Genomic DNA, 25,695 nt, shown 5'->3' on the forward strand with positions numbered 1-25,695 from the left:
GTCATAATAATGAAAAGAGAAAGAAAAAACGGAAAAGTGAAATCGATAAAATTTATGAACTCTTCTTTTATAAAGAATTTTATTCAAGCGATTTCATTCGAGAAACCTGTCAATTAAACTCACGCGAGTCTCACGTAATCCTTTGGAGGAAAAGCTTTTATTGACTTGGAAGTTAACGCAATTTCCACCCGGCTTACATGTTTGCTAAACTCGATTCGCTCGAATTTTTCCCTCTCTTTCTTTTGTTTCACCGAGTTGACCAAGGCGAACCACCTATTTCTTCCCTTTTCCTTCTCGCTCTCTTTCTATCACTTTTTCTTTCTTCGTGTCGCTTGGGAATTGCGCTTGATTTAAGACGCCGCGCCGTTGTCTACCAATACGATGTTTACGAGGTATATCCGTGAATCCTATTATAAAATAAGATAGTTTCATATGAGAGAAATCGAATAATGAAAAATATTATTCGATTGAATCGATGGATCTTTGCGAATATTGTGAATTATAGATTAGAAATTTAATAGAAATTGAAATTCTAATAGATTTAATCTCCTTTTGACTTTGATTTCTCGCTTTCAATTTTTATATTATAATATGAAATTATATTTTTGATAGAGATTAATGTCAAATTTAAATAATTGTCTCATATTAAAGAAACTTGTATTTTTTAATAATTATTAGTTTTTAATAATTATTTAATAATTAATAATTAAAATATTAGTGATTATTTTTTGTAATGAAGTTAAAATCATTTCAAGCTTTCTTTTAATTCTTTATTGTTTGAAATATATTCATCATTTATTCTAATATAACTTACATTAAAATGTTATTAAATTAAATATTCAAAATCCAGAATTCGAAACTTATATTTTTGAAGATTATGTTTTATCAATCAAGATATGACAGTATTGAATTTTTTGTTTGAATTTTTGGTATAAAAAATATCGTATATAATGTAAAAAAAAAAAAATATTCATCTTTTATTGTATTCATATATATTTTTGATTACATTCAAATTTTATATATTTTAGATTTGTGATTAAGATAGTTTTGAGAATTAAATTAATGACGAAACAATATAAAATCGTTTAACATTAAAATGCAAAAAGTATGTAATGACAATATATTTTTAAACTTTTGCAAATAATATTCAATGCTCATTAATAAAATTTGAAATTAATCAATTCTATTTGAAAAAAATTTTTAATCAAAAAAAATCAATCATTAAAATTTTAATATATATTAATATAATGTTAAAATATATAATTATATGTTAATATAATTTTTGAAAATCGTATTTTCGGAAATCGTATAAAATATTACAACATAAATATATTCTTTTGTTAATTCTTTTCATGATTTTTATCCTGGGAATTTTCACAAGAATAAAAATATGATAAATCTTAATAAAAATATGACAAATCACTCAAGATATTATCTAAAGAGATCACAAGATATTTTCATAGATGGTTTAATATTGATGAAAAGCAAAAATGGTACAGTATGTAATACAGTATGATGTCGGAAACATGGTTTAGCTTCTATGATTTCCCTCAGGCACGCATCGAAAATGTCATTTTGCTTCTCGAAACATAAATCGTACAGAATATTGCTAAACTAGTGTCGTTAAATTCGATCAATCATTCGTTTCATTCATTCTCCGAGGATTTCGTTTGCTTTAATACAACAAAATAAACGATTAGAATATACTTTTATTTCAAATTAAAGATACATTAAGAATCTCATAAATCTCAAAAGCAAGATTTATTTCGGGTGATAATTTTTATTTATTGCATATCATGAAGACAAATAGATAAGTTATCTTCACATTTATTGACAGAATGGTGGAAAAGTAATGTCGATTCTATGAATATAAAATTAAATCAATTTAATAAAGAGTGAAATATATCATCATAAATCACTTTTTCATTTAAAATGTATATATATATAATTCTTTTCTTTTTATTATGTATTTGGAAATTCTTATTTTAGATTCTTCAAGTTTATTGTCTGGAAATTTATTATGGAAAATTAATAACTGAATATTGAACAAAATAAAAACAATTGAATTTTATTTTATTTTTAAAATCAATGATCCATTATTTTAATCCAGAACATAATCTAATTTAACTTTTCTCTTAAGACATCCAATTTATCAGCACCAAATTATTTCTGTAAAGATATTTGAAACATGGATTTATTATATTACGAACAAAGATTAAAAATATTTAGAAACAAATCTTAAAAATCTTGCAGAGAATGAAAATTATTTACGCAATTTGTTTATTTATTTTTCTCAACTGATTAAAAAAATTTCATTTCCTATATTTATCATAAAAAATTATTCATTTTTTAAATAAGAGAATGACTTTTCTATGTATGATTTTTTCTATATAATGTATAAATATATAATAATGTTCACTTAAATTATTTTTATCAAGTTCTAAATTAATAAAATAAATAAATAAAATTAGAAATTCAGTTTCTGAAACAATTATATGGTTAAAAACTTATTGAAACTTAAAATATTATTATATTATTATTATATTGTATTATAAAATAAAAGAACCCTTTTTAACGTTTACTTAGATTATTAATTGAATTAATGATTGTGTGAGATTACGTTGCTAAAAAAACAATATCTCGTAAAAAAAATGATTTTAATTTTGAAATGGTTCGAATTGTTAGAAAATTGTAAATCATTTGCAGAAATATATTCATATTAATAAATTAAACTTATTAAAATAAAACTTATTAAAATAAATTTTCTTAATTATCTTTCAATCATTATTTACATTAAGTATTTAACTTTTATTAATTTTTTGTACCCAATGTAAATATATAGATAAGGTTGGATTTATCGTATTAATAACAAAAAAAAATTCGATGGTTTTGAAATTTCAAGAAAATAAATAACATTGAAAAAATTTTTATCATTATCATTTTTATCATTTGTCTTTTCTCTGTTATTCTATTATTCTTTTCCAAAGAAGCCAATATCCTTAAAAAAATAAATTTACGAATATTTAATCTGTTAACTATTGTCTTATTTTAAAAATATTTATCTAAATTGTATGTAAAAATGAAAAGATATTAATAAATTAAAACGAGTTAAAATTATATCAATAAAGAAATAATAATCTTACAAATTCAAATAATTAATAAATCGATAGTTCTTTAAAACACGACATCAATGTTTTCTTTCACAATCCAAATTTTCGAATCGAATTATCGATCTCACCGCGGAAATGCAATTCGTTCGGATAATCGAGCGCCTTCCGGAAGAATATGGCGCGATTAAAACAACAATCCAAGATAAGGTCACACGCGAATGTACCTATCCCACTGTTGAACGATTGTAACCGGAAGTGGAAAGGTTGCTTCCTCGTGACTACGCCTATCAACCTGTACACCTGAATTTACGAGTCGAGAATACCTTCACTCCATAAATTCAACACGACACCACGTGAAAGCCTGCTTATCTGGATATCCGACTATCTGGTTATCGGGACTTCTACTCCTTCTCTTTCCGTCGACCTACGTCTAATTGGCTGGTAAACGAAATCCCAAACCAGGCCTCACGAAATACGATTATTCTATGTCCAATCAAGGAGAGCAAATGTGACCCCCAAGACGACTCGAGGAGCTTCGTGAACGATAAACTGAAATTTCAGTTTGAATGCATGAATCGATAAATAAGTAAGTTATTTCTGTTCAAAAGCGAGTGAATGGAAGACGTGCATATATACATATATATTTAAATTAGAATTTTGAAATATAAGGATAAAAACATGGGGTGAAAATGATATTGTAAATAATTTAAAATCTGTTATTAAATTATCATTATCACAAATTTTGGATATACAAAAAATTAAAATATATATGTATGTTTTAATAATATAAATACGTATTAAATAATGAATAAATATTATAATTGTGATAATTTAGGGATATTATAGATTCAAATATGGTTAGTAATGACAATTGATAATTATATAATGATGAAAATTCATATGATGAAATGAATTTTTGTTATTGCCTTCAAAGAATTTGCATTTGATTTTCCATTATTTCATCATTTTAATATTATATATGTCATCAATCGTATTAAAATATTTCATATCTTTTTTTCGTTTGAGAAAACATATAAATATCTTATAATAATATATATAAATCATAAAAATATAAATTATCAACAATAATTGTATCTAGTATGTATTACTTAATGTGCATATTTTAATATGTAAATATTTTTTAAAATAAAAACTAAATGCGAGAAACTAATTTACTTATTGTTTAATATATGTATTTTAATTTATTTTATAATTTTATTAAAATTATTTAGCTATACAAATAATTTGTTACTTATTGTTAGCTAAATATTTTGTAATAATGATAAACTATAAATCGTATAAATTATATATGTATAAACTATAATAAATTATTAATAACATTGTTATAATAATTTTATTATGTTGCTAATAAAGAAATTAAGAAACACACTTTTTAAGATCACTTGTATAATTATTCCTTTTTAAAAACGTTTTCTGAATTCTATTCCATTGATATCTATTTAGATAAAGTTTAGATGATATTTAGATAAAGTTCTTTTAGATAAATTTATTAATGGATTAATTGTTACACATTATAGTAAAAAATACTTTTTTAACTTAATTAATATTATTATTATTCTTTCTTCAATTTGCACATTTTTTTTATAATTTCTTTTTGAGCTTGTTATATATCATTTATTTTCCATCAATGAATAAAATCACTATTAATGAAAAGTATATTCATTAAAATAAGAGATAATACAACATTCACTTTGCAACATATTGTGAAAAAATATATCAAAATACAATAACAAAAAATTACTCATTAAAGATGCAATAAAAATCTTGCATAAAAAGAAACAACATCTTCATTATTCATAAATCTTTCTCCTAAATATATGAAATAAAAACAAAAAAATGTAAACACTAAAATAAGATCAACTTCCAAACCAAATATCCTAATTACTTCTCGAATCCACCACAAAGGATCAATATAACCTGGTCAAATAAATGTTTAACTTAAAAGAACAAACTTGGTTCGAACAAAAAAAAAAAGAGAAAAATCTGAGACGAAATCCATATTATGCATCTCCTCCTGATCCTTCTTCATCAGCTCTAATGAACATTCAACCGACTCGAAAGAGCGATCCCCGATCGCCATGAGATTAAAACAGCGTGGAGGAGGGTATACACCACGGATCGAACAGGGTCACGATAAAATGGAATGCACTCCATGGATTTTCTTTGTGGCATTACGCGGTAAGACGTGTCGGTTACTGATTATCGCGTTTCCAGAACGTTGGTTAACCATCCAGTGGGATGAATCGATCGCCGGATGATCGAGTGAAGGAGAATGGACGAGGTTTGGGACACCGTCGTTTCATCCTTTCCGTGTCTAGGGGGATGATGGAACGGGGTGAAGGGTTGTAAGGGAGGTTGAGAGGGGAGAAAAAGCCGGTAGCAACGTCGATAGGCGAGATAGATAGCCGGTAGGATAAGCTCTTTATACCCAGGGATAAATTTAGCGACAAAACTGTTGGATTAAGGATGCTTCTGACTTCCAATGGAATATTTATGTCCCAAAGGGGGGATCGAACGTCGAATACTTGGACAACGAATCGCTGGGGATAGAGGTTAAATGTAACTTTGCTGTAAACAATCGAAGGTTAAGTTTTATAGATTTAACGTTGACAAATTTTATAGATTTATGATTAGTTTTTTTTATTTACAAATTTGATCTTTTATGATTTTTTTTTTTGATCTTTTATTGAAAAATGAGCGAAGGAAATAATAGCGCAGTTATAATATAAAATATATTAACGAAATTGTTATTTAACAATGGAAAAGTTTTCTGACGAGTTGAAATTTTCTTTTATATTTGAATTTGATGAACAAATTTTTTTAAATGTCTTAAGACAAACTTTTCAAAAATTATTATTTTTCAAAAATAAAACATTATTTATTCAATTAATTTTTATAAATTCTATTAAAGAAAAAGAAATTGACAGTAAAACACATAAAACTTATAATAATCATGTCTATAAGTATCATTAAAATATTCACACCAAAAAAGAAAAAATAAATAAATAGAAATAAATTATTTATAGTTATATTTATATATAGCTCTAATAAACTAATCATTTATTTATTGTGTATCGAATTTACCATTTAATTTTTTAAAATATATCATTCTTAAAAATTAAAGAAGCAATGATAAAAAATGATCAAAATTTCTCCTTCAAACTTTTTATGCATCATTTAATAGTTATTTAAACAAATCTTTTATAGTAATCATCTTCCAATGAAGAAAGAAAATAACACATTCAATTAAAAAGTTATACATTTTTATTCCTATTTTTTGTTAATAAAATCTTTGCAAAGAAACGCACGTTTTTCAGGAATTCGAATGCAAGTTACATAATAATAACGTGCAAAAGAAAATTTAATGAAAAATACCAGTGGACTGACTCGAAATTAGACTAGTATGATTTCTTGACCCTTGTATTGCGAAGGGAGAGAAAGGATTCTTACAAAAGTCTAATAGGAAGAATGGAAATTAAAAAACAGCCTGGTTATTAGGTTAACTGTTGCATCGAGGCAACTCTTCGCAAAGTAGAAACTGGAAGCAATTTAATTATGTAAATTGGCCGGCACGTAAAGTTCACTCGAAGTGAAGTTTTCCAAGGTTTCGAAACGGAAAATAGCTTTATTCTTGACCGTATGATCATTGTTGAAAGCATCGAATGACTTTTCAAAGAGGCAACGATCTTTTGGCGTTAAAAAACTTTTTTAATGATTAATTCGAGAAACTTGATTAATAATCATAATAAGCAACGTTTCGATATTATTATATAAATATTCAGTTTTCAAATCTAATCGAAATGTGTCAGTAATTTTGCTGTATCTGCTTATCTGTATACATCTTTATTATTGATTCATCTTCTTAAGAAATTAATATTTGTGAGAAATCAAATCAGGTATTGAAAATCATAGTAATAATATTTATAATGATATAATTAATCATATTAATCATGAAAGTAATAGAACAAAATTTAATATGTAAAATTAACCCATTAAATAACATATATGCTAAATTAAAAATATTAGAAAACCTATAACAATAAAAGAATTATTGAAAAAAAATTGAATTAAAACATAAAAATTTGTTTATTAATGTTATTTAAATTACGTTTCTAAAATTCAATTTTTTATAAGTTTTCAATTTTTTAAATTTTTCTTTGTAAAAAATAAAAAAAACAAAGGTAAAATCGATAAAAAATCTTGCAATAAAAACAATTTATTCATATCAAATATTTCAATCAAATTTTTCTATTTTATTCTAAACATATCATTCCTTCTTATCGATTCTTTCTTAAAAAATCAAACAAAAAGAGAATTGACAATAAACAATCTTCTAATAAAAACATGTTTGGTTCATATCCAACATTTCAATCAAATTTTCCTATTTCATTTCAAACCTATCACTTCGTGCAGCTCACTCGCAAAAAACTTCAATTTTTCCAAAATCCTCAATTTTTTGAAATCTTCCTCTACAAAGGATCAAAAAAAAAAAAAAAACAAGGATCGACAATAAACATCTCGTCTCTCAACAAAAACAATCCATTCACATCAAACATATCCCTATTTTCCTATTTTACTTCAAACATATCGCTTCTTCCATCTCCGCTCCCTCCCACAAAACCTTTTCAATTTCAATCTCCCTCTCATCTCGTGAAACAGTCGTCCAAAATCCAATCGCTTAGATATCACTCAAACCGTGCGATAAAGCGAATTTAACACAGGCTTTCTCATAACGATTAACAACAATCGAGGAAGGATTGCAACATCGATCGGTATACACGGAATCGACATTTTAGGGTAAAGAAGGATCTTACCGACCAGTCAACCTTACCGACCGATTTATCGGCCTCAGTTTGCATAATATCGATTTCGCATTTCGAACCCGAGATTAAGATTTTCCAGAGATTAACGAGCGACGCTTTTGTACCCTGTTTCTCTCTCTCTCTCTCTCTCTCTCTCTCTCTCTCTCTCTCTCTCTCTCTCTCTCTCTCTCTCTCTCTTTCTGTTTAACCTTGTATTTCAAAGGATAGTGGCCAGGCCAAATCCACAATGACATCGATTCAATAGAAGACGAGAGTATCCGACAGCATGACAGATTTGTGCGTAGGCGGCTGATAATGTGCAACGGGATCTGATAACGCGTCGTGTAATTAATCGGTACCTTGTACCTTCGGAATCTGAATGGATCCATCGGGAACAATTTCTGTCGGGGATTTCACTTTGGACAGGATTCCGATCACTCGACAGCAGTTTGATGGGGGATATTGTTTCCGATATCGTTGATGTGAAGGCTGTCTTGATGAGCGTATAGAAAGTTGAGATGGGGTGTATTGGATTTTTTTTTTCTTTTCAACGAGTCAAGCTTTAAAAAAAATATTCAAATATATGGAATTTTTTACAAAAAATGGCATGTATAAAAAGATATACATAGATAATTTAAATTGAAGAGTGATTGTATTTAATTGAGAATCCAATACTTAATTAAGATCTATACGTCGACGAAATAATTTTTATAACATATTAAAAATTCTACTTTCATGATTTTATTAAAAATCTGTTTTCAATTTATTTTAATCTCTGATTAGGATTGTATATAAAATAAAATTAAAAGAAATGTTCTTTATTAATAAATAATAATAAATTATTAAACGATTCTCTTAATTAAATTTTAATTCCTTAATCCCTTTAATTGAATTGTTAATGCTTCGTATTATATAATAATATATATATATATTTTTTATCAATGACTTTTTATCGATTTATTAATGCTTTTTATATAATTTATCAATAAGTTGAATAAGTTATTACAAGTTTACATGAAAAAAAAAATAGTTTCCATATCATATAAATTTTTTTTAATAAAATTTTAATTGTCATTATATATATATGTATATGTATATATATATAATTTATTATTAAGTTGATTATTAAGCTTATATATAAAAAAAATATGATTTCTATTTCATAATCTTTCCTCTATTTTTCGATATGATAAAATTGTCAAAATTATATTACAAATTTACATATACATCATTTTATATTATTATTTATATTCAAAATAAGGATTAATTTTCTTAATAATCCGAACAATATCTAACTCAACACAATTTATGAACAAGCATGAAAAAAATAATTTTCAATATCATGATTCATCACAGACAAAAATCAGACATCAAATGTGTTCCAAAAATATCAAGATTATTAAAATTTTTACAATCTCAAACTTTTCAATTCTGAAAAAGACTATTTTATCCCTTTCTCGATTCCATTGCCTTTTTCGAAATGCTTCAAAGCAGTGTCATCGATATTTTTCCAAGGGAATCAAGTTCACTATTTTATCACGATGCATTTCAACGCGAATTTCTCTTTGAACGAAACAAATTTTTCTTTTTTTTCTTTCTTTCTTTTTTCATCCACGAGCGCAAATTTATCAGATGAAAAAAATGTCAGACAAAAGAAATCGCGAATGATACTCCTCATAATTAAAACGCATTTATTGTCCATTTCTTTATTTTCCAAAGAAAGAAAGCAATCCCTTTTGTTTTTTTCTTTTTTTTTTTTCCAATTTTTCAATAAAGCAATAGAACACGTCTCTCTCGATAATGAATGAGATTGATCGAGACACGTCACCGAATTTGTTCAAAATAAATGTTTCGCGAACAATCGATTCGAACAGTGTTAATCAGGGCTTGAAAAGATGATTAACCAACGTGGACATCGGTTCATTGAAATTTCTCGTGTCCTCTGCAATCTCGAATATTTCCGACTAATTCTCAGGTCAGCGAAAAATTTAATAACAAAATATCGATAACCTATCGATATTTAGTTATCAAATTTTCTGATAACAATATTAAGAAGTAATTATATTCTATATCGATTTATGCGTTATTAAATAAAATTTATGTTGCATATTTAGAATTTATATATAATAATTTCGAACATATTTTTTTAAGAAAATTTACCTAACTTGAAAAATTTTGATTTTAATGAAATTTTGTTTACATAATAGAGTAATTTTCTTATCGACGAGAAATCTTTTTTAGAAGATGAAATCTTTTAGTTGTCGACACTTTTTTAATTTTTGAAACAACTTTATTTAGGAATTTTTTTTTTACAGCAGACTAATAGAACAAATTGAACAGTTTTTAATTCAAATTTTTATTCTATTCAATATTGAAAAATTATATTTAAAAAAACGAAAATTAATTGAAACTTTGAGCATTGATTTCATCTTTTTAAAATGATATTTCCATGTAAATAGAAATTGTACTGTATGTACAGTCCATTATACTCTGTGAAATCCAAAAATGTTTCATGTAAAAAATAAAAAGTTATTCATTACTATTTTATCTTGTGTGCCATTATATTTATATAGACATAAATATAAATAAAATTTATATATACATTTTAATCTTGATTCCTTTTTACAATGAAGAAGATTTTACTACTAAAATCTTTATTATCTGATTATTCATTCTGTTATTCAAATAGATATCTATATTTTACATATAAATAGCTCTATCTATAAGTTAATTATTATACTGCATTAACTTAATGTAAATTACACTAAATAATAAATTAGTCAATAAATAAATTATATCTTCCTCTTTTTTTTAGTTAATAAGTGTAAAAAAACAGTATTGTATACATTTATATATCAATACTAATTTTGTATACTTATACAACAGTATTGTAACAAAATTAGTATTGATATATAACATAGATAAAAAACAAACATATTTATATTATTATATATTAAATAATAATTTCATTATTTATAATCTAATTAATTAAATTTCATATTAATGTAAAAGAACTTCATTTTTCTAAAATGTATATCAAGTATTGTAATGTTTAATGAAATATTTATTTTATATCGTATAATATTTCAACAATAATAAAGTTTAGATGATTAACCATTATATAAAATTTCTTTCATGTAAATAGAATTTATAAACAGAATTGTACTTTAATAAATATGAAATGCCATATAACAAATATGTCCAAGTTCGAGAATTTTCTTATCCAAATATCCATTGTTTCTTTATTAATTCAGATAAATTATTAATTCGAGTATTCCATTTTATTTATCAATAATTTTTATTTAAATTCATTATAATTGAACATTATACGAGCAGGCACAGATATTAATTCTAATAATTATAATCAATCACACATTCAATTTTACGTCCTTACAAAATTTTTAATTTAAGTTATCCTTTATTTATCATCATTTATCGAAAATATTGAATATTAACAAAATCTTAACGAATAAAATTGAAATTACTCAAATCTTTCCTCCGCTCGATTCTCCAATATCCGTCTTATTTTATCCTCCATTTTTCGCATTACAAAATTATTCTCGATTTTCCCCATTCGGGATATTGTAGAAAAATTTCCTCGATATTTTCACAGTCACATTTTGCAGAACGGATTTCTGCTCGCAAACGTATAGCTTTGCATGCAGCCATATCGAATTTTTCCCCCACGGGCGAAAACTTTTAACGAGCTAAGAGAAACTGGGAAACACGAGATCCATCAGGCGGTGGCTGTAATCTCTATGCCAGTATGTGCAATCGACGAAACGCAGAGAAACAGAATCTGTCGAATGGCCGGTCTCTGGCCAACGGCCAACGGATTATACACAATGTATCGAGCGGAAGTCGAGCTTTTCGAGATTGTTCGCCGACCTGAGTTCACGGTCTTGCGACCGAGGCGATAAGGGAGTCAAAATTAATTCCTGTCGAATTGACAAGATCTAATTATATGAAAATATGCGATGAAATTATAATTAGATACTTCTTATAAAGGATGAGTATTATAATATTTGAAATGACTTGTAAATGATATGAAAAAAATGTTGTATGATATAAAAATATTAAAGATACAATATGATATTGTTAATTTCTTTGCAAATGAATATTTGAAAGATATATTTTATTCTGAAATTATGTATTATTTACTAAATTAATTAATGCAGATATTATTATACGAAAAAACTATTGAGTCATTTATTACTGGTGACAAATTATTACTTTAGAAATATTTATTGCAGAAATATTTTAACTGCAATTTTAAAATAAAACTTAATATGAAATCATTTTTTTTTAATCTTATTTTTCTATTTTCTACGTGATTATTCAGTTCTAGTATAAGAAGTTACAATTTCGAAAATTGGTAATCCTTGATTGTCTTGATCCATGATTTATTTATGAGAAACATTAAGTATCAAAATTTACATATATAATTGTCTTTCAACAAGAGAAATTGATAGATTTTGAAAAAAATTAATCATATTGATCACGTAAAAGAACACGATAAAAGAATATGACAAAGTTTCTTTCATAAATCTTGCAAAAAATAAAATTTAATATATTTTTGTCATCGAATCCAATCGAATTAATGATAAAAGATTAATGATCACTGATGAAAGAGAAAATATGAAGAGAAAAGATAAGGGATTGGATTGCAATTTTTTGTTTGGGTTGAATCTAGTTTGGATTTTTGCTCTTTAATCTCAGTATAATTAATCAACGTCAACAAAATAAAAAATAAAAAAGATAAAAATCTTACTAAGTCAAGGGATCAAAGTTGAAGATTTCACGCGCATGTATTATTTCCAAGCAGACTCGAATATTGATTGAGTAAGTTCGATACATTATAAGTAATTTATATTGCAATTCTCATAATATGAAAATAGACTAATAAATGAATATAAATTTCATAAAATAATATAAATTTCATAAAATAATATTATTTTTATATTATTATTTTATATATTTTATTTTTTTATAGAGATATTATATATTATATATATTTTAATGAAATTATATTATAAACCAAATATATTATTTATAAATTATAAGTGAAAAATAAAATAAAATTAGTTTATTTAGTAAATTAATAAATTTAAAAAGTTATAAAAATTCAATGAAATATATTTTTATGATTCATGATCTGATTACTATTATAAGAGATTCGATTCATTTGGATTATTTATAAATATATTTTTAAAATTTGCAAATTAATTGAAATTGGAATCAACGATGAGGATTAAATAAATAGAATGAAATATTATATTTTACTAGTAATATTTGAATCCTATAAAATTGTTTATATTGATTTAGGTTTACAACTACACATGCAATGATTAATAAAAATATTTAAACGCTTATATAAATATATATAATGAATTGTTAACAATAAAATATATATAAAATATATGATTCCTTTTCGCAAATATTTTTACAATGTTATTGTAACAGTGGAATAAAATTTTTTGTTAAAATTTCAATGTTTTTTCTTGTAAAAAATACTTTAAATTAAAAAATAATTATGAAACTTTTTTAAAAAAATAAAGAAAGTTCCATTAATAATATAAAACTTTCATAAAAAAAAAATTCTCACGTTATAAGTTTAATGAAAGAGGAAACAGCATAAAGAGAAAATTTCTTTGAAAATAAAAATTTTTTTATTATTAGGAACAAATATTTTATTTCAACATTAAAAAAATTTTTTATTATTATTTTTATTATTATTTTATTAAAACAATTAACAAACTGTACTGAATACTATTCAATAAATAACAATATTATAACAATATTAAATGATATTTATTATATCTTTCATTTATATAAATATTAATAACATAATATATACTATATGTTATATTATAAATATAATATTATATTATATTCTTAAATAAAATTAGTTTTAAATAAAATGTCTAATTTATTTACATTTTCATTATGCTTTTTTAAACAATAATTAAAATGATTTGTTTCCATTAAATTTTTAAAGAAATTATAATATCCTAATCTATATAATAAGTAATTTAATCTTTTCTAATAAGTAATTTAAAATAATTTCAATAAAATTTTCAATACATAGACATTAAAATATCTATTCCATAAGAAAACTTGTAAAAAAAAAATATAATTTCTAACATAATCTAATTCACTGATCAACCTGAGTTCATTAATCTCTAGTTCATTAATCTGTACATATACAAAGTTTTATTATAATCAGAATATTAATGTTGAACATTTTCACGAATCATTGTACATCTATCAATATATTCAAATATTCAGAATTCGATTTCGAATTTCTATCTAGCGATCAGATCTGTCAGAAACCCATGGCTCAGGTTAAATTATTACAAATTTCCGTGAACCGACTCGCGTACATAATTAACGAGTTTGCGATGCAATTAACGCGCTACGGTGTGCTCCATCAATTTTCGTATCGGCGATAAGTTTGCCCACGGCGATGCATGGAATCGTTCCTCTTCTCTTAACCGATAACCTTCCATATTTATTGCTTCTTCCATCCTTCATTTTATTCCGATACAGTCGAACCGAGTTTGTTATTAGCCGAAGCTTATGACATGCACAGGAATTGAATATTCTTTGAGTTGAAAAATAATTTAATTACGGTTTATTGGCTTTTTGCAAAGTTTCGAGAAGACAAGTTCTATTATAGGTTCGCCGATAAAATACAAAGTTGTTTTTCGTTATTAATAAAGTGACCATAATTCTTAAGAGACACGAAATGATCGATCCCGAGGATAATAATTCCTTCTGATGAATCATTAACTGAATTATGAAAATAAGGAAACATGATATTTTATATAAATCGGAAAAATTGAAGAATAATATAAGAATAATATAAATGATAAGTATTTTTAGAATTATTTATAATTAATATTGAAAAAATCTAAATGATATTGAATAAATCTAAAATATGAAAATTCTGTATCGAAAAATGTGAAACTTTATTGATTAATTTGAAGAAATAAATTTTTTAAATATCTTAAGCCTCTTTTTTTATGGTAAATTTTTATTAATAGAATAAAATATTATAACATCATAGTTATTTGAAAATATTTAGGATTTTGAATATGAAGAATTAATATAAGAGTGTAATGAAAAATAATATATATATTAAATTTCTAAATAAGGCAAACTATTTGATGACAAATTTTTTTTTAATTATGAAATGATTAATATTATATTGATAAAGATATTAACTATAAAGAATAATTCACATGATTCTAAATTATAATTTGATTAATTTAATTTTATTGCATTCGTTATATTGTTATTGTTGTAAATATTTTAAATTGATTATATAAAAAAAAACTTAAAATATATACTCACTTCTATATTTTACAAATGAAATTATAGATAAGAAATATTTGTAAGTATTTATGTAAGTACAATTTAATTGAATAAGTTTCTAGCTATGAGTGTAATATATAAAATTTAAGTTCATAAAGTTATAATATCTATTTAAAAAATTCGAAGATATTTGTTATGAATTAATTATTTCAAAACATAAAATTTGCGATATATCTTTTTCAAAATAAATATATATCGCAGTAAATTTACATTACTAGAAGCATTTTTTCCAAATAGTAAAATCATTTTTATAAACTTATTTCAGCATTTTTTTTGCAATTTGGCGATTATTTTCAGAAAAGTCTCTGTTTTAACACTTTTTTTTATAGATATAGGAAAAGAAAGAAAACTGATTATTGATCTGGCAAATAGAGTAGTTATGATAAAATTATTTTTTATTTTTTATTGTTATTGATATTTGATTCCGATAAAAATAACTAGTTTCTTAATATACAATTTCAAATATTTATATTATTATTGCATCTAATTAACACTATATATTATTATTGCATCTAATTAACACTATATAACATTATATCTTTGCTACAATTACTTATACTTATTATTCGATATGTATTCTGAATGTTATTTCCATTAAATTAATAATTTTTCATTAATATGTTATTTTCTCAAATAATTGATTATTCCAAATATTTTCCTTATCTCAAATTCTTTTAATTGATCAAATAAAAAACATAACTTTGACAAAAATATACTATTTATCGAGTATAAATAAGTTTATTTAAAATTATTTTTAAATTATTGTATAAAATAATCTAGATTTGCCCATGATATATCATTGGCAACAAGAAATGATTATTTCATAAATAAAACTATTCAGAACTTTTAAATAATATTTGTTGTACGTTAATTTTATATTTGAAATTAATTAAATATAATTTCGATAGTATATAATTTATATCTTTTATTATTTATTATAAAAAAGAGAATATCATAATAAATATAATTCATAATATTTTAATGAATTATGTTTTAATGCCGAGTATTTTCATTATACAAATTTAATATAACGTAGAAATAAATAAAAAAATTTTAATTATTGCAAATATACATAAAGAATGAAACAAGAATTCATCAATAGCATCTAATCAATATAATCAATTAAATGTTTCAATTCTAATACACATAATTTTAACCTTAATTTTAAATACTCTTTGATAGATATATTGAATTAATTAAACGAATTTTTTTTAAATTTTAAAAAATTAAGAATTCGGTCATTTCATTTGCAACAACATGATATACAATATTTTTAATCAATTCAATATTACATCACTCGAAATTATGCGATCGAAATTTCAATATCAGTGGCGGCATCTCGTATAATTACGACGAAAACATTGTGATCACGTGATCATCATGCCCCACCAAAGTTCCTCGTGTTTCATCCATCCAAATGTTAATCCCCAAGTTTAATTTTCGGAAAGTTGGTCGCACGTTACGAGAGAAGTTTCATCGTTTCATAATAAGTATGCATTAAGCGAAGAGTGGCTGTTGGGTCCGGGCTTCGAGAATAGCGGAAATGCCTTGCATTAAATTTACGATGAAGAATATCGAGGCAAGGATATCGATCAAGGATTTGCAAACAGGCAATCGAGTTCCAGTTTGTATCGAAGAAGAATTCAAACTCTCCCCATTCCATTAGTGCTTCCGCGAGTTTCTCGAAGTTTTCGAATATATTTCTTGGCCGAATTCTTAAACAATGCTTGCAACTATGAAGAGACGAAAGTGTTCCTATAATTAAATTTAAGTGCAATTTTTGAGGATATATATATTGAATTTTTTTTTGGAATAATTAATTATGAAAAAATAATTTGAATATTTTGAAGAAATAATTACAAAATAATGATTTACTTATAAAAAAAACATTAAAGATAGAAAAATAAAAAATAATGAATGAAAATATAAAAACAATCATCATATATTTATGCGAATTAACGTTTTTTCAATATTTCCGGAATTTTTAGAACAGGAATTTCTTTTTTTCAATATCCGAAAATTTACAATTTTCCAAACTTCTTTTCATTTAATACTTCACATTCAGTTAAATTCATCGGAAATCATTTTACGATATTTTTGAAATTCTCAAAGTAGATCTGGAAAAATAAATTTTCCCCGATAATCAATGAAAATACACAATTTATTTTCTTTTTTCTTTCAATTCTCGGATTAATCTGTCAATATTATTTCGCGCAGACGAAAATATACAAAAACCATCGAAATACCCAATACCAAGCAATCGAACTTTTTCAATATATGAATGCGATGTTTCACCGAAAATAAAAAGAAATTTGCAAAGAAAATACCTGCAATAGAGATTGTAAAATACTATAGAACGATGAAAAGACATTAAGAACGCATTAAGGCAAATTTCTAATTTGTCCACAAGTTAAAGAACAAAAAAGTTGCGCGGTGATTTTCGAGAAAGTTGGCAATTCCTTGGCAATTCGTCCGAAATATATGCGCATACTTTCTATAAAATATTCGTGAGTGACGTGTTGCCACCACCTTGTGAAAATAAGGGGTGGAAAGAAAAAGAAGGATTAAGGATGATGATATGCCGAGCTTTCTACATCCAAGGAGGTAGAAATCCTTCTAAAGGGATGGCATTATTCTTTTCCTCGGGGGTTGAACGAAAATACAGAGAGAAAAGAACGTGTGAAAAATATTGTTGTTTTCCTTGGAAGTTTCGACGGAACAAAGGAAGGACTTGAAAACTCATTTGACCATTTTCCTCGCAACTTTTTCCACTCACGCTTCAGGCGTCGTTAATAAACTGTCAATTGAAGAAAGAAGTTTTCATATAAATGAAAGTTTCATCCTGGTTATTACCTAGAATCTATCGTTATTTTTCGGTTTCTCTATAGCTGTAAGATTGTGTAATATATAGCGAAATTTTGTAGTATTCGAGTAATTAATATTTTAATGTATGAAGATTGGCATACGAAAAATAACAAACATTTGTTTGCGTTGATATATTTACTTATATATAGCAAATTATAATTCGTAAAAAATTCGTAGAAAAAAATAATTTTTAACATTATATTGTAATTCATAGAAAATTATGTAAAAATCATATCTATACAAAAGTCTTCGTATGTCTTAAATAATTTTAAAAAAATTTTAATTCTAATTTGAAAATTTTAATTTCAATAGAAGTTTGTATAGAGTTATTATACATAAAACAGTTTTGTTCTTTCAAGAAATTTCTTTATATTTATATTATTTTTTCCATTTAATTTAGATGTTATTTTCTTTTTCTTTTCTTTTTCTTTAGTTTATTTGAAGAAATAATTTTTCATTCATCTGTTCTTTAACATAGAGAAAGATAGTAACGATCAATTCATAATTCGAATGAATTAAGAAATAAGATAAATAAAAAATGATTTTCATTTTCTATTTTTAAATATCTCATTTTTCTCTATTTTTAAATAAATATCAAAATCCGATTTAATCTGTTCTTTCAATCATTCTTTCAAACCATAAAGCCGATTAATATACGTATAATTTGTTTATAACTAAACATTAAATTTTATTCGTGAAAATAAGCATATTAAATATATATATTTAATATATCAAATTTTGTTTATCTTACAAATATAAATATATATTAAATAAAGAAGGAAGAAAAATAATATATAGGATGTTGATATTATTCATAAAACACCTTGGAAGATAAATTTTAGAGAGCAAAATAAATATAAAATTTGATATAAAAAAATGTTAAAGTTTAATTATCGAGTTTATTATTATTTATTAAATTGATGAGCAATTTAAATTCACATTAGATGAAATGAATATATACATTTTTATTAAAAAAAAACTATTGAATTATTTATAATCATACTAATAATAAAAAATTATTAACTTTAGAGATATTTTAATTTGAATGTTAATATATCCAAATTTTAAAAAAAAATAACCATAATATTATAATAAAAAATTATTAATTTATTTTAATTTAAATTTAATAGAACTTATGAATGTACGCAAAACGATATTCTTTTTAAATTTTTTCCTTTTCTTTTATATGATAAGTTTTTACAAAATTCAAGTTAAAATATCATCTAATCTAACAATAATCTTTTTATTATAAGTAATTTAATACTTCTTTTTTACAATTGATCTTTACACATTCCTATTTATCCTCTTGCAAAAAAATTACCAATTATCAGTTTCTATGCTATATGACTTTTATATATAAAACTTTTATTCATAGAATAAATAATTTATAGCAATTATTTTCAAGTGATCTTATTTTATAGCTTGCATATTTATTCTATTTAATAATGTATCAAAATAATGTAATATAACATAATGAGAATAAAAAAAATAACATAACGACACAATATAATGTAACATTATAATAATAATAAAATGCGATAATAAAAAATTCATATCAGTGAAATGTCACGTGATAATATTCGAGTAATTAAACTTATAAAATTACCAAAAATCATTAACTCATATTTTTCTTTTAAAAAACTTCAATTTGCGAATGCACGAATTTTTCTCAATTAATATTACGGATAATTGAACTTCGGTAGAGAACATCTGTGCATGAGATCAACACGAATGTACACACACATGAACGAGACAAGCAAATGCGGCAGACCCTCAGAAATGCATAATTCGACTATACAGTGTAATGCACTCTTGGTACTCCATTATCTGATCACGCTGTCTAACCTAAACCGTGTGTTCCATTGTTATGGGGGCGAACATGTGCTTCCTCTCTAGGGAGACGTATGATCACTTCACAACTTCACCGAACCCAATGGACTCGTGTTAACTCCAACAATCCCTTATAATTAAATTCGTTTGTGAAATCCTCTTATATAGAGTATTTACCTGCATGGAAGTGAAGAAAAATGGATTTCGATAAAACGAAAGTTATGAATAGAATATTACGAAAGTTTATGCATTTATAGAAAATTCAAAATGTACCGAATGCATATCATATGAAAGAAGATATGAAATATTTAAAAATGAAACAGATTTTTATTTCAATTCTATGCCTATAATTGTATTTGTACAAGTTTTAATTTGCATATTCGTAATATTATCGAAAATTCTTGAAAAGTAAAAGACAGTTGTGAGAATAGGATTCATCGAATATGCGTGAATTTTTATTCAAATGAGAAAGTAACAGAGAAATAAGAAAATGGAGAAAAATGATCTTTCAGGTCTTACAATTTTAATAGTATTTAAATTTTTAAGTTAGAATATTTCTTTTGATACATCTTATTGGAAATCGATTTTTCAGATCTTTAAATTTTAATTAAATCTAGAAGTTCGATAATTTCTTTTGAATAAAATATTTCATTGAGAGATAAAAATACTGAATGAAATGAAATTCGAAGGTCGTTTTTCGTTGAAGATGAAATTTCTGTAATTTTAAGATTAAATTATGATTTAAGATAAAAATAGAAATTAAAATTTCGATAATTTTTTTAAATGAAATATCTGATTAAATAATTAAGATAAATTAGATATCTTAAATTAGATATCTTTTAGATATCTTAACATCATTCTTGAAGATGTAAATATGTTTCAAATTTACAAATTCCAAGAGAAATTGAAGTTTAATAATTTTTCTTAAAATATTAAAAATTTTATATTATATATTACCTATCATCAAAATATTCTAAATTTTTAAATTATGACGAAATAAAAAATTTCTTGTCTTATATATTATCTCATTAAAATAAATTTCAAAAATGAACTTTTTTAAATATTAATTAAAAATATTATGTATGAAACAATCGATATCAACTCTATCTAACTTAATTGTAAATTATTTAATTTATAATAAGTGAAATATTAATTATATTTCATATCAAAATTTTAAAAATTTGAATAGATCGATTCATCATGAATTTTGCAAAATATAATAATTTACTTTTCTCTATGTTAATATGTGAAAATCCAATTAGTCTCATGTTTATATTGAAATAAGTCAACAATTTTTTATTTTTTTTTTTAAATTTTCAAATTCAATTATATAACTTTTTATCGATTTATTATGTTCCAAGCTTAAAATTTTATTATCAAAAATTTATGAAATTAGATATTTTCAAATTTATCTGTATCATTTTTATTTAACATACTTGTTACTTATTTATATTTTAATATTTTAAGTTTTATATTTTAAGTTTAATATTTTATTATCAAAAATTTATAAAATTAAAAATTAAATAAATCGGAAATTTTTATTATTGAAATAACAATTAAAATTTGTATCAGAATTTAATTTCCAGATAATTAGATGTATAAATAGAATCACTTGTCAAAATTGTAGAAGAATATTTAAATAATTATATTTAATATTATATTTTTTAATCGATTTTAGATGCAGGAATGCAAGGATGCGTATATTCGGAAACTCAGTTACATATAATCGATAGATTTGTAGAGGATTGTTGAGCAATTCTACAGGGAAATTCAACACGTGGTTTGTCCCGTGCTTAGTTACTGCAAACAATCAATTATCGATGCGTATAAAAGGTATACAGAAATAGTCTAAAATCATAATAAAATCGATAAATCAATACTTTGTGAAACACTTCGAAACATAATTTATAAAAATATCTGCAATTTAAACTAGTCATTAGTTAATAAACAAATTAATTTGGAGATATTGAATTAAAAGATAAAAATTGACAATTAGATAAATTTTATAATTAAAAAAATTAGTAATCTATCTTAATTGTTAGTTTAATTGATAATGAAAAATAATCTATTGATAATAAAACAAAATCAAATTTGTCAGATATATTTATATTATGATATATTTTATAAAAGTATAATTATCAAACATATAATCCAAGTTGTTCTTTTTATAGGAAAAAAATCTTTTAAAAGAAATTTATAATATTATCAATACTTTAAATTGTACGAATCTGATAGAAAACCTTATATTTAATCAAAATCTATTGACTAAGTTTTAAATTAATTCAATAAATTTCAAATTGCGAATTTGAATATATTTGATTAAAATTATTTTAAAATATTCTTATGGACGAATTATTATTATTAAGTCAATAAGTAATCTAGCACATAAAAAAATTTGTTGCAGTGAAGAAAAATAATCTATAGTAATTTTTAATTTATAGTAAGTAATTTATAGTAATTTTTATAATATTTTATAATAATGTTATACATATATTCAGAACAATATAAAGTATTTATCATCATATTTTTTAATAAATTTTTAAATAATCTACATACAATTTATGATATTTCTTTTTTATGCAGATCCATAGAATATTGAAAAAATTTGGTTAATTATTAAAACTATAGAATATGCTATATACTCTGTAATAATGTAATGATTAATTAAAAATAATTTGTCAAAAATCCATATATATTCAAATGTATGTAAAATATCCTTTTTCCAAAAATTATTCAATTCTTTTATTAAAAAAAAAAGAACATAAAAATAAAAGTAATTTCGATGCACATTGAGCGGTGAAAAATTGAATAGATTAAATTCATTAAACCATTAAAATCATGTTACGTTTAAATAAATAAAACGATAATAAAAAAACAACAAATAAAAGATCATTTGTCGATGATATCGAATGATGTAATTGGATTACATTCGAGATTACGCTCGAACAGAGATGATATTTTTTTGATGAGCAGAAATTATAAAATATCGCTCTTCAACCGTAAAAAATATATTTACAGAAGTATCGTTAAATGTATAAATATGTTCGGAACAATACGATATTTTCGTAAAATTTTCATTATACGTGTATCTCGATGGTTTGACCCGTGTATTATTGTAATCACGAATGTAACTCGCGCAATTTATTTTATTCCCACTCGTAAATTAAGATTGATGTATACTCACTCGTGCTGTTTAATTAAAAGTGAACTTTGTCGAACATGGATACTCACCTGAAACACAAAACACATATTGTATATGTCATATTTGCAATAGAATAATACAAGGAATTATATTGCGAGCGTATATGGGCGTAATTTATTTCAAATAATAATTTGAAAAGAATAATAGTGATATTTATTATTTGATGAATAAATTAATTAATATTTCGATTTAATTAAAACAATTAATTCATTAATTTTTGTTACAATTTTTTCTAAATTTAAATTCAAAGTAAAAATCTGACGAATATTCTGTGAAAAAATTAAGATTGTGAGATTTCAAAAGATTAAATGAAATCAAGAAGAAGCCTAATAATAATCAAATAAGTAAATTGATCTAATCATTATAGATAGATAAGATACGGACAGATTTCAATTAAATGAAATAATTTAATTGTGGCCAGACATGATTTAAGACATGGTTAGACAAATAGAATAACTTGTAGAATAATTAAAACTAATCATTGTCAAATAAATAAAGCGAGATTTATAGTGAGAGTATAAATTTACATTAAAAGATTATATTAAAAATTTTATTTTTATATATATGTATATACTATCCTTTATATAAGTATATATGAGATATAATAAATTTGTTTTTTCTTCAAGTAGAATTGATAACAAATGATATTAGAATATATAATAATTAAAATTCTTTTTAATAGCATAATACAAAATTGAAAATATTTTCTTAATATTTATTATGAATGATAATATAAAAAATAATGTAAGAAACAAACTTTCACAATTTTTGAATTGATTGCATAAATTTTCTGGTTAAATTTTTTTTAATAAAACATATACGAAGTTGTATAGTAAAAATTCTTTTCGCAATATAATTCTTATTTCTATTTAAATTATTTACATAAATCTTTGGCAAATAAATTCAAAATTGTAGAATCTTTCTTACGGATTGACACACTTTGCGACACACTTATCATTAATAATATAAATTTTTTTCTCTTAAAACTAATATGAAAATATAGGATATTCTATTTATCCAAAAGATAAAATAGAAAGCTTATAAAAAATTTCCAGAAAAATTTACAAATTTTTGATAAAATTGAAATTTTGATTAATTGAAAATAACAAAAAATTTTCAATAATAAAATAAAATTTAATAAAATTTACAATGTTTAATGAATGATGAAAAAAATCTTTTTACAAAAAATCAAATTTCAATTATATAGAATGATAATTAAAATTATTAAAATTTCTAATGAATCTTCTAAAAAACAATGTGAAGTTAATATACAAGAATATAAAATAGAATAATTGATCCAAATGAGATCAGGAAGAGTCAAAATAAGACAAAAATTAAAAACTGCGTGAAAAACTTCGTTTGAACAAATCGACTTTGAAAATTTTTTCTAAAATAAATAAAATCAATTAATTTTTTAATATATGAATCAATTATTAATAATTATTTTAAATATACATTAAATTTTAAAGAATAGATAAAAATTTTTTTCAAAAACAAGAACATAAACGATAAAATTTTATTCTACATTTTTCGCTTATTGTCACATGCAATCATTTATCGATCATTTATCGATAGTTTTTTCATATCTAATAACAAATTAATTGATTTCATTTGTATTTGAAAGATGTTCAAACTTATTGGAAAACGAATAAAGTATGAAAAGATTTTATTTTTACGATAGAATTTCCTTGATTTTTATCGCGAATTATCAATGTATATTTTTATATTACAAATATTAAAAAGAAAATTTCCAGAGAGACTGGAATAAATCGATCGACAGAGAACTGGATATTATTTCAATATTTCGTGCACGAGTTTATTACACAAAAGCTTCGATTAATAAACGGCCACAGGTTAAGTTAACAGGGAAATAATTTATAGGCACTTTGGAAAACGCTCGAAACAATTCCCTCTCTGGGAATCGAAAATGTTTTCGAGATTAATGAAGCGATACGAATTTCTTCATATTTGTAAAATTGTCAGTCGTGTTATTAATTGACCCATTAACACGTTCAAAAAATACTCTGAATACTCATTTCTTATCACGAATTACGGATCACCCCGTATCATTATAATAAAGATATAACGGAGTGGTATATCGGCGTGGAAGCAATTTTCTTGCGTGTCTCTGTAGCAAGAAAGAAAGCAAAGCGTGACAACACAACACGATCATGATTTGTTCGAGCTTATTTTCAATTCAACCGGATATGACGCGAAGAAACATAAAGAAATTCGAAAATATTTGTGAAAATTCCAAGCGTGAAAATTCATGCGATCACGTTTCGCACCGCAAACATCACTTCCATCCAACGATGTCAGTCATTTATATTTTTCGCGTAGCTTTCATTTCAATTTTTTTTTTTTTTTTTTTGCGTGTTTTCCATTTTTTTGTCATTTCATTGTTCGTAAAACCAAAGAAAACTAAATAACCCGCATTTTCTCTCCTCTGACATCGACTTCCGTTTTTCTCTTCTCAAACGAGAATACG

The 25,695-nt window shown here is 23.7% G+C and overlaps 1 protein-coding gene and 1 long non-coding RNA gene across 3 annotated transcripts in view; both read right to left on the bottom strand.

Moving 5' to 3' along the window:
• The window catches only part of LOC108004397 (inactive rhomboid protein 1), a 383,917-nt gene that overhangs the window by 117,744 nt on the left and 240,478 nt on the right, over window positions 1-25,695 (bottom strand). The gene's annotated exons all lie outside the window — the stretch shown is intronic.
• Window positions 22,804-25,695, bottom strand: part of LOC133667327 (uncharacterized) — a 57,407-nt gene continuing 54,515 nt past the window's right edge. Inside the window, exon 3 of the long non-coding RNA XR_009832715.1 lies at window positions 22,804-23,236. This is a non-coding gene — a long non-coding RNA (uncharacterized LOC133667327). The remainder of the gene's footprint in view (window positions 23,237-25,695) is intronic.

This window comes from Apis cerana, linkage group LG14, assembly GCF_029169275.1.
Source record: "Apis cerana isolate GH-2021 linkage group LG14, AcerK_1.0, whole genome shotgun sequence".
In the NCBI taxonomy this organism is placed as follows: Eukaryota; Metazoa; Arthropoda; class Insecta; order Hymenoptera; family Apidae; genus Apis; species Apis cerana.